Genomic DNA, 11,891 nt, shown 5'->3' with positions numbered 1-11,891 from the left:
AGTACATTGGAGAGGAGGATTTTCTGTGGGAATGTTAATTTTCTGGAGCAAGGGGTAGAATCAAGATGCAAACAGCTTTCTGCTTGTTAGTTTTGAAAGGTAGACATGAAATGGCTAGTTATACCTGAGGGCTATTTGGAAACTAGAAGAATCCATGATTGCAGTTATAAAGTTTAATACAAGGCTGAAATCTGAGAAGATATTACAAAATTAAGCATTTAGGTGTGTTTCACCTTGACACTGTATCACATATTCTAAAGAAAATGGGGTTGGGGTTTCCCTTTGTATCTCAGACAGACAAATGCAGCATGGGATTTGAAAGTCAAGGATTACTATTACTGGATATAGCAAAATAGCTGCAGGAAGGCAGTGTGCTCACTAAAATACACTCCTTCTGGTGGCTGACACCAGTTAAGTAGCTCTTCCAGGACCTGCACTGAGTTTTAGAGAACTGACTTCTGTCTTTCCTCTATCATCAGTGATAAAGATCACCTAATGTTATTATCCAGTTTCTGTGTCTAAATTCTTGCCAATAATCACTAAGTTTTCAGAACTGACATTCAGATAAATTAACGGTGATGAAAAGGAAACCTAGCTGTCTTGCTGTACCATTTCTGTGAGGCAAAGTCAAGTCTACCCAAGTTTGTTCTTCCTTGACGATTTTTTTTAATATCTTTGAGATACAAATATGAATGAGAGCAAATCTATCCATAATTTGTGCATTTCCTCCAGATTTATAAAACTGCAAACAGCTGCAAGCCATACAGAAGAAGGCCATTTTGAAGAGCTATTTAAAAAGTTTGAGTGGCACCATCCTTTGAATGGCATATGAGGCAATAGCAATTGATTTTTGTGTACTTCACTTTTAAATTATGAAGCCCTCTTCCTGCAAAGATGGTTTCTATTTCATTCTCTGTACTCTAAAGTGTGTGCAAAGCTAAGCTGTCTGCTGGACACTTGACTTTTATTTTTTCTTCTTGTTTTCTTTGTAACTTAAAATAAAGGTAATGTGGAAAGCCTTATGTGGGAAGGATAATTCCGACTAAATTAAAATAAATAATACTATAATCTCTATTTAATTCTTTTGGTTGAAGGGAAGCAATTATAGCTGCTTCTAACTTGAATGATTTTTGCTTTAGCAGAATTCAAAATTTATTGTTATTTTAAAGGTGCATTTATGAATAAAACATTGGAGTTCTAAAAATAGCCTGGCTTTGTAGCATCATGAATTGAGAAAAAAAACAAACAATTAATTGATATGTGTAGAACTTCACCAGATATTTTATGGGCAGAGGCATTACAGCTAATTTAATACCCAAATCATCTTAACTGTAAGGGTAGCCTTGAGAATTCCATCAAGAATTTTGAATTGGCCTGATTTAAGTCCTAGATTTCAGTTTAAAGTAGAGAGATTTTTCATGGTCCCACTTCATTTCAAAATTCTATACTCTTAGTAAGAGTACTTACAAATGGATTGTTGGCAGGGCAAGAGATATTAAGTTACCATAAATTAGATATTACAAAACACAGCACCAAGGTCCTTTTGAAAGAATAACTAACTCTAGAAACGAGCAGGATTAGGGTTAATATGGAGTATTTTCTTTTCCCTTCCTGTAAGACATTATGATTTCTGTTTATTTGATCTTGAAGAAGCTCGAGTGCCTTCAGATTTGATTGACTTTGAGATGAGATATAGACATCCAACATGTCACAAGATGAACTCCTTGCTAGCATATGGAATAAATCTCTCCCTCACTGTGCTCCATGTGTGCCTGTGGGTTCAGGAAAAGGTGCATGTTGGAATCAGCTTTACTGAAGGCTCAGGATTTCTGAACTCTGCAGAAAAAAATACGGAATCATTATGAAATACAAAATTCCACTTCATAGGGGCCCCTTGTATGGTCGTGCAGAGACCATCAGGTCTGCACCAACACTTTGAAAACCCATGGCAAGGTCCAAACAGTGAAAAGGAGAGGCTAATTCAAACAGCAAACTTATTTGGCCTTATTTGATATTATTTTCTGGTCACGCATATGCAACCTAAGTAGCTGCTTCCTGCTTGCAAAAACAGAGCCTGTAACTAATCCTACCCACACTCAAGCACCTGATAATATTGGATTAACAATGCATATATCACAAGAAGTGAACATATGATCTAAACAACAACCCATGACACAGTTCCTCAGCTTACATATATTGCAGTGTTATAAACATGGTGGATTATTCTAAACAGATCTTAACAGAGATTAATTCCTGCACATTGGAGTATGCGCTGAGAGTCAAGCCACACAAAATATTCAGTTTTTCTTTGCAAGTGTTCCTTTTAAGAACTGGCATGAAATTCCAGGGAGACAAAGAGTGAAGTAGCTCCCAGTTCTGAAAACACCAGCACAGCTAATTGGAAAGTTGTGTACTGGAACAATCCAGGGGTTGACCAACAGCAGAAATTAATTTCTGTCTAATGCAGCAGTTTTCTCTTCAGGTGAAGCCACCAAAGAGGCACACACACCTACCAAAGCTGTGCTAAGGCACCTCCTCTGCAGCAGCCACAGTGGATAGTACGATCAGCAGCAGGAGGGGCACTGGACAGGCTCTGTTCTGAATTAGAGCCAGGGTGAGACTTCACCTCCAAGCTTCCAGGTTTGAGGTCCAGGCGTGCTGTTACATATTGTGCCTGGACACAATGGGCACAGAGGTGAGGCAGAATCCTACCCCTAAAGTTCATATTCTTACATAACCTTTCTGCTAACTAAAAAACAAGTCATGCACAGACTCCTGTTGCCCACTCATCCCATCAATTAATGTCTCCATTCCCTGACAAAAGCACGTCTCTTTCTCCTCAGTAACTCCATTTTGTTCTTTTCTGAAATGGCATGTGTTTTGATCTGTGTGTGTGGGGTTTCGATCTGATTTTCATACACTCTTTTGTTCTGTGAGATACTTCTGGGAAAGAGAATATCAAGACCCAACAGCAGGAAGGAGAAGGAAAAGGAGGAGGAACTGCTAGGCAGCAAAAGAGTTCACCACTCAAATATGAGTTTCTTCCTCACATATACACTCCCACCCCACTTCATCACAGTGAAGAGATCAAGCATGAAAACATAAACAGAAGATGACTATATTCAGTAAAAAGAATACATCCACACAGAGCAGAGCTTGTAGCTGGTACCTAATTCTTACCAGACATTTCCACTGATCTGGTTTTGTTAAATATGACCCAAGTAGAAAAATAAGTCTCTCATTTGGCATCAAATGCAAACTTTGTATTGGTTTTTTTTTTTTAGTGAGAACATCAAAATAAGCTTATTTCAGTTATATTCACATGCACCTCCTAACTTCGAATTTTTCAGTTTGGCTGCTAAACCAAAATATCAGTTATTCACACAGCCCAAACAGACAGTTCAGTAGTTGTAATTAACAGAAGCAACAGTTCATTTGAATATATCCAAATTCTTCACCCACATTTCCAAAATGCCTGATCTTTCTTTGTGGAATGTGTGTATCATGCAAATCAATATTTAACAGATTCTATATTATGCAAGCATATATACAGGTGTCTCTTGAAAAGTACAAAATTTGAGAGTCACCCAAACCCATCTCAGTCCAAAAATCCTTATATACATCTAATTGCTATTTATCATTACAATAAACTTCTAACACAATGACTAGGAAACATTCCATGGTTCCACAAAGTCAAGGGACTGTGAAAGCAAGAGGCCAATAAGGGTAAGCACATTCTACTTATTTCAAGCTACAGTTTTACTTACTGCTTTGTTGATTGTCAGTGTCAAATTGTTAAGCAAGGAACCCCTGGCTCCTTTCTTTTTTCATTCTCTGTGATGCTTTAATATAGGAACATTACTGTGGAGCTTCCGCACCTGGACTTCTGCTTTTCCAGGCTCAAATCACAGAATCACAGAATATACTGAGCTGGAAGGGACCCATACGAGGATCATCAAGTCCAGTGGTAAGGTCTCTTCAAGAATTAAATGCCCTGTTACACAGAGGTATTACAGGATGCCCTAATCTCCTTATCTTCCGGTTATGTACATGCAGATGTGGCATTTTCTCCAAGATATGGTCCCATGTGAAGGAATACAAATGAATAGGAGAAGTTTCACTTAATCATATAAACAAAAGTTATAGTCAAAAGCAGCTGTTTATATTCACCACTGTGGTGGTGGTTTTGTAAAGGTTTTAAGCTCATTGCTGAATATGCAAGCAGTTAATTCATTTAATTTGGGACTATTTAATGTTTCAAAGTCAAGCAGGTGTCTAACTGCAATGTTCACAGAGCAGTAACAATGCCTAAAGTTAATGGTCCCTGACAGTTCATGTTTGAATTCTTATTTTATATAAGTTTTTCTTTCTCATACATGATTTATAGCTGGTGGTTTCTTATAAAACCAGCAATTTATAGATTACAAAGTCAAATTGTTCTATCCTACTTCTTCAATTAATGAGTAGATCAGGTCAAGCAAGTGTTAGGTACCTACAGCAAAGAATTCAATTGGAGTTATCAAGAAGTTCTTTGTCTCCCTGACCACTTAGCTCACAGTCCAGATATGTTTTGTGGCCCCTTTCTCAGCCCTGATCCCTCAAGTACAAACTGGAAAATGTGAGAAAGTATATCATGGGTTTTCCACTCAGTGGTACAAACTCCCTTTTAATAGAAACCAGGGTCAAGCAGATGTATAAGAGTAGTTCGTGTCTGTCTCTGCCAACAGGGAGTGAGACTGTGGTTTGGATATGCCTCTGCTCTGAGGAGCTGTGAACCTGTCCCAGATCCCACAATATTCACATAATAAAGTGTGAATGATTTTGATGAGAGCAGTGAAGATTCTCTGGCACAGACTCTGTCTTCTCCCCAAACCACATTTCATGCCATCTTGGTTTTTAAAAGGTTCTGTGAAACCTCAATGTATTGCATAATTGTGTTAATGATAATGCAAAAATTAAACCACACCAATTCCAAATTCAGAATCAAAGCAGCCTAATACTTAATGACTTATAAGCTTTGACATTTCATGGGTCTTCTGGGACACTTATGAAATACCCATCTTCATTTCTGAAACTCAGCTGCATATTTTACCGCTATTCTGTATTAACATTTGGTACTATTTGACGATTTCCTCACAGGATTTCAAAGGATTTCTGGTAAGCTGCACATATAATTCTTCCTCCCCCATCCTTGTGTTTCATAGCTGTAGTATAGATAGGCTGCTTACAAGCAATGAAAGGTTTACACTAAAGGACATAGTCATCATAAAAAGTAATGAGCTAAAATTCAGAATTCCTTACTACATAAAATCAAGTGCCTGTAGCCACTAAGTAATTACTACAATGCAAGACATTAAGTCAAACCTTCTAAGAGCTCTTTCTTGTAGCGGCTGCTAAATGATTAATATCACGTTGGTAGATTTCACAGGAGAATCTGTTAAATAAAGGAAGGTTCAGTGTACATGCAAAGTTTAAATTCCGCACAATTTGTTTTAGAGTCAGCATACAGTTTTGCATATTTCATGGTTCCAAGAGGAGTGCAACATTCATTAAGAAACTACAGATGGTCTTCAGATAGCTAACAAGATTCCACAGTCATTTCATTTCTCCCTTCTGTGAAACCTGGAGAGAAAATAACAGTAACAATCAACTCACTGTGGTTGAACCTCAAGGCTCATTTCTGCCAAAACATTATCAAAATCCTGAACTGATGTGAGCAATCAAATTCCACCAAGTTTATCAGAGCTAAGCTATTTACAAGACTTTGAAACATGTCCCTCTTCTCTCCAAGACTATTTTTCTCACCTAAAGAAAATCCAGTATTTTTTAAGGGTGAGACTGTCAATTTATTACGAGCTCTGAATAACCAGCAGTATATAGGTGTACTGCACTGGTAGCACAGCAGTCTGAATCTTCAGACTCAGGGAATGAGAACTCAATCCTTGGTATCTGACTTGCTTTGGGAGAAAACAACCAAATCAGAAGGTTAATCACAGAGACTCTCCCTTCCCCTTCCATCAACTGCCTTACACTAATGCAGTGTGGAGAGGAGGGAGGTGTGAAGAGATGAGGCTTCGGCATCAAAGAGTCTAACCCCCTCTGCTGCACTTCTCTGCACAGTAGGACCTAATTATACCTGAAATCTGCATTTAGCATACTGATATCCTATGAAATTCGTGGAAAACAACAGATAACAAACAAGATTTGCTGGTCTGAATCCACTCAGGAATAATTGATTTCTCTCACAGTTTTTTTGGCTAAATCGTAAGGACTTCAGGATTTCTTCCCACATGATTTCTGCCTGCTGTAAGAGAATATTTGATGAATGATGCAAGGGCAAACACTGAAAAACAAACAATGGACTATTGGAATTTAGATCAGCAAGTTACCTTTACCTTCACCTGATACTCTTAAAAACATTCTGCCTTCTGCCTCTGGTGTCTATGTTTAACTTCCCCTCTGTTATTCTAATGCATTCACTATTTTTCTCCTAGAGCATCTAAGAAAAAGAACAAATATATGTACTGAGAAGTAGAAATACACAGATCCATTTCACATGCACACAAAGACAGATGTATACTGATACCATATTTCTGCCCCAAAAGAATTTCCACACTAAAAAAAAAAAAAAAGAGATGTCTTAAAAACTGAAAAATAATTAAAAAATATACTTGTTGAACCATAGGGTGTTCACCACTGTGCTGGATTTGGCTGGAAAGCAGTTAATTTTCCTCATAGCAGCTAGTATGGGTCTATATTTTGGATTTGGATTGGAAACAGTGTTGATAACACAGGGATGTTTTTGTTATTGCAGAGCAGTGCTTGCACAGAGTTAAGGTGTTTCACCCCACCCCAGCAGCGAGGAGGCTGTGACTGCACAAGAAGCTGGGAAGGGACACAGCCAGGACAGGTGACCCTAACTGACCACAAGAATATCCAGTATCATAAATCCGAGGGAAGAAGGAAGGGTGGGGGACGTTCTAAGTGATGGCCTTTGTCTTTCCAAGACACTGATATGCATGATGGAGCCCTGCTTCTGCGGGGATGGGTGAACACCTGCCTGTCAATGGGAAATGGTGAATTAATTCCTTGCTTTGCTTTGCTTTTGCACCCAGCTTTTGCTTAACCTGTTAAACTGTCTTTATCTCAATTCATGAGTATTCTCACTTTTACCCTTCCAATTCTCTCCTTCATCCCATCCAGGGGGAGTGAGTGAGTGGCTGTGTGGGGCTGAGTTGGCAGCTGGGATTAAACCATGACAATCACCCTCAAATATATCTATGCTGTATTCACACCATAGGATGCAGTATTAGGCCTACATAGGAGCATGCCACAATTAAGTGAAAATACTAGCTTAAGGCTACTGTTGCTCAAATGCACCTTGGCCTTACCCTTGTTCTCAGAATTGAGGAGTTAGCCATTATTTAAGCTCTCAGTGAAGAGCTTGTAATTTACCTCATTTCAGGATCTGCCAGATCTTTTGCAGACAGCCCTGACTTTGTTCTGCTTGTACTCAGAGCTGGCTGAATGCAAGCAAGGTGTGATCCAGAATTCAAATACCTTTGTTAGGCCTCACATTGCTCTGTGCAAGGCTTACTGTACTGCTCCAAGCATGGTGCTTTCTGTTTAACTTAAGCTTTCAGGCTTGTACATTGTTGGCTTAAAGTACAGGTGGAACAACTGTCTGTAAAAGTATGAAAATATATCTGCAAAAGTGTATGTATAAATATTTATGGTCTAAGACTGTAAGCAAGGATGTCAGGCTGTAGCCTTTTACTGATATTTTAAAATTCTACTTGGAGCTCAAGCTTGGGGCTATAACTGTCATACGAAGCCTTACACATGTAAATGCAGAACTTGTACTATAGACAAGTTTCACCACAAAAACAAAATAAAAATCACTGTCTACTTTGCATGTATTCTATCTGTGTACTCTACAATACCAGGCTGATGTCCACTTCTGAATTCATCCATATTTCTTACATTCAGGAGCATTCTTGCAGTGGTTCTGCAGGAGGTATCTCAGGAAGCAGGATAATGATCAAGACATGGCACAGATTTATTTAGTGTCTGCATGGACCTTGCAGCTCTAGACCCCACTGACTTAGGCCAATGGGTGCCGTGGAGAGATTACTGATCTGGTCAGCTATGTCAGCTTCTATGTTCTACCATAGGTTAATATGTAAATCCTATATTCTTACCAGGTATTTTACTATGATATATCTTGACTGAAGGGCTACTGCAGACTTTCTTGTTATACTTGCTATACCATCTGCTGTAGTATTAATGGAATATTTTATATAAAATATTAATGGAATATTTTATATTTAGCATATATATAGCATATGTATAGCATATTTTTTAAATATTGTTCAAAAAATTATTGGAATTTTATCATATATGTTTACCTTTAAAGCTTTCTACTCAAATGAAAGCAACTATATTAGACTGTCAGGGAAAAACAAACTTACTATAATCTTTAGATCTAAATATTCCAGAATTTTTCATTGGTTATAGTAAATCACATTTCCTAGCTCTTTTGCTTACTCTTGCTCTCTAATATACATGTGCAAGACTACTTTGGCTAAAACTTCATTGATGAAATATGCAAGGTTATTACATATCTAAAAGTATGGCTTTTGGGTGATTTTCCTTTTTTTGTCTTTTAGCAGTTTCTTTTTGAATTATTAGTCTGGATGGCTTGAATGTGAAGATAGACGTACAGGTGTTACCCATGAGCCTTCTTAGAACTCCTAAAATCTTTAAAGCTTTATTTTCTTTGTCTGGTGTATTTTAACTCACTGTGACCTGAGTAATTGACTTTTAGTCTGATTATTCATGTGGGATTCAAACATTAATGTTGCTAAAACTTTAAGACCTCATCATGCTACAATGTAGTCTCCTTATACACTTTGTTTTGATCTAGATGTAAGAAAAACCCTTTCAAAGAATAAAAATCCCATCATTTGTAGCCATGTCAAGCAGCCATGTTGTTAAAACCTTTTCTTTCCTCATCAAGTCATGACAGGAATTGTGCCTGTGTAAAAAGGGGCTGGCAACTCGGAATAAAGCAGAACTGCCAATGGAGATCTGGTGTTTTAAAGTGAACCTGTCATGAATTCTAACTGTGCTGAATGAAATCACCCTCAGCCTCTCTTGCTTATGAAGCACTCCACTTACCTAGAAAAATACTTAACTTTGCTCAACATGTGTGGCAGGCTTTTTTATCCATTTGTCTTTCCACTCAAAATACACAAGTCATCATGTTATTGCAGTAAATATTCTTCTCAAATGAGCCAAAATTCTCAAAAAAATAAAAAAGGAGTTTCATCTTATTAAGTTCGGATAAAGTGGAATATCCTCACTTTCAACCCAGCCTTAAGTCAATAAATAATGCCATAGAAGTGGCCTGGAATAAAGCAAGTAAAGTCAACAAATTTTTCAAGAGGAATTTTGTGTTACTGTAATTTCCACTGATCTGAAAAAAAAACAAAACGTAAGACCTGTATTGAAGTGAAGGACACATTGACCATGTTCTGGAAAGACAATGATGTTAAAGAACCTGCATATATGTGTCAGTAAATAATAAAGTAAACTATTAAACTCTTTTATAGGAGTCACTTTTTCTGTGATGTCATCTGTACATTTTTATTAGGGCAGTTATCATGTTATTGGCACTAGATTTTAAATCTTATATGCCTCATATCTTTAATTCTTTTTAATTATAATCAAATAAATATATATGAAGTTAAAATTACCAGTTTGTACAACCATAACACTAAACATCCAGATTAAATAATTAACATTGTGAGTGTGGGATTTTAAGCTTCCAATAAAGGACAAATAATTTACATCTCTAATTCATACTCCCTCAGTTTTACATGTGCATGAATACCACATAATACATGTGCTGTCCTACCTTCACAGGTTTTTTGTATACACACGCATTATCTGATGTAAACAGACTGTATCTTGAAATAATCTGTAGCTTGAAATAATTATGTTTGAGAGGCTGCAATAGTACTCTGTCCATCACTATCTTATTTTTGTCAAGAGCCAAGAAATTGAAAGTGAGCAGTCCTGAAATTGCTCAGAATGATTCATGACAGTGTGAAAGTAAATTATATTCTCCTCATCTATAGAAATAAAGGTAGTGATATTTTCAGTGTCTGGTTTTGTTTATGAAGTGTTTTGGAGATGAAAGGTGCAGTTTCATGCTGACTCCTTATGCTGCATCATAAAAGTGTTTTACATTTCCTTTCTGTGGAGCAGTATGTCCCACAAGGATAAAGCTTTGAGTATCAAAATGCTCTGCAGATACAGCCCTTAATATGTTTATTAGGTTAATAACTGTGGGAAGCTTCTATTACAGATGAGAGCACAATCTTTGGTGACACTGTCATCCTTAGTGTCACTGCAAATACAGTTTTCCCTAGTATTAATATTACCTTCATGTCTGATTTAATTCTGTTGCTGTGCTTTTGTTTAAAGTTTTAAGAAGCATCAGTACTGGCAGCAGCTGTGCCACCTCCTCACAAATTATGTGGACTTTGTCTCAGCAGATGGTATTTTTATGACCTGCAGTTCCTACGCTCAGAAAGTCTAGATGAGAAAATATAGAAACCAAGCAAAACTGGGAACATAATCCTCGATTTTCATTCCAAAAGACAGTAACCAAAGTATTTCAATCCTAATATTAGCCTTAACATTAAGAATTATGGGACTACCCGAGTGTCCTGGTTTCAGATACTCAGCAACAGTAATTCCCCTAAAGTCCAGCTCTATCTGGAAAGCCTGTCAGTTTTTGTAGGTGCCTTAGCAAGCATTGGAGAACACAGGCAAAAAAACTTCAATGGAAAAATGTTGTATGTTACTGTAAAACAGAAGCCTATATAAGATCTTGAAAAAGCACACCACTTCCAGTTGTTCACTTTTTATAAGGGTTTCATCAAGCATCCCATATCAATTCCATGTAGTATGGTCATTTTAATGTATGAATAATAGATTATATCAGATTGTTTCACCTTCACAAGTATGGATTTAATCAATCAAGAATACCAAAATATATACCTGTCTTCATTTTTAACTTGTCCCTACCTATATGATTAATCCAATTTCATTTTTTGCTTCTTTTGGCTGGAGTGGAGTCAATTTTTTTCGTAGCAGCTAGCAAAGGAGTCATGCTCAGCATATAAAGTTGGGGGAAGGAGGAAGAAGTAAGAGACCTCCAGAGTGATGGCATTTGTCTTCCCAAGCAGCTGTTACAAGTGATGGAGCCCTGCTTTTCTAGGGATGTCTGAAGAGCTACCTGCCCATGGAAAGTGATGAATGAATTCCCTGTTTTGATTTGTTTGAATGTGCAGCTTTTGCTTTACGTGTCAAACTGGTTTTACCTCATTCCACAAGTTCTCTTGCTTTTACTTTTCCAATTCTTTCCTCCATCCCACTATAAGCTGAGTGAGTAAGCAGTTGTGTGGGACTTGGTTGCTGGCTGCAGTTAAACCCCAACACATTTGAACCGATAATTTGAAAATGGAATATATGCTTCAAAATTATTCAATATTATTCTAATATTAAAGATAAGCAACTGAGTTGAGCTCTGATAAACAGCAAAATACTTAAAAGTAGCAAGAGTTCCACATCTTTTAGCTCATTATCTGTTCATAATATTCTGGTTCATACTGTACACCATTTGATAAATGCCTTCCCCTAGACATACAAATACAGAAGCACCATCTTACTTTCAGTTCTGCTCTTTGTACTGCTGTAAATCTACAGTAACTTCTCAATAAACAATCTCTCTGGATTTCTATCAAGTACAACTAGAGGACAAATATGACTACCCTAACTGAATATTTTATATGGTCTTCTAAAACTTCACTCAGAAAACA

Source organism: Neopelma chrysocephalum, unplaced genomic scaffold (genome assembly GCF_003984885.1).
Source record: "Neopelma chrysocephalum unplaced genomic scaffold, ASM398488v2 Primary Assembly neopelma1_23b, whole genome shotgun sequence".
Classification (NCBI taxonomy): domain Eukaryota; kingdom Metazoa; phylum Chordata; class Aves; order Passeriformes; family Pipridae; genus Neopelma; species Neopelma chrysocephalum.
The sequence above is the reverse complement of the archived record's forward strand: the minus strand, read 5'-3'. Positions refer to the sequence as shown.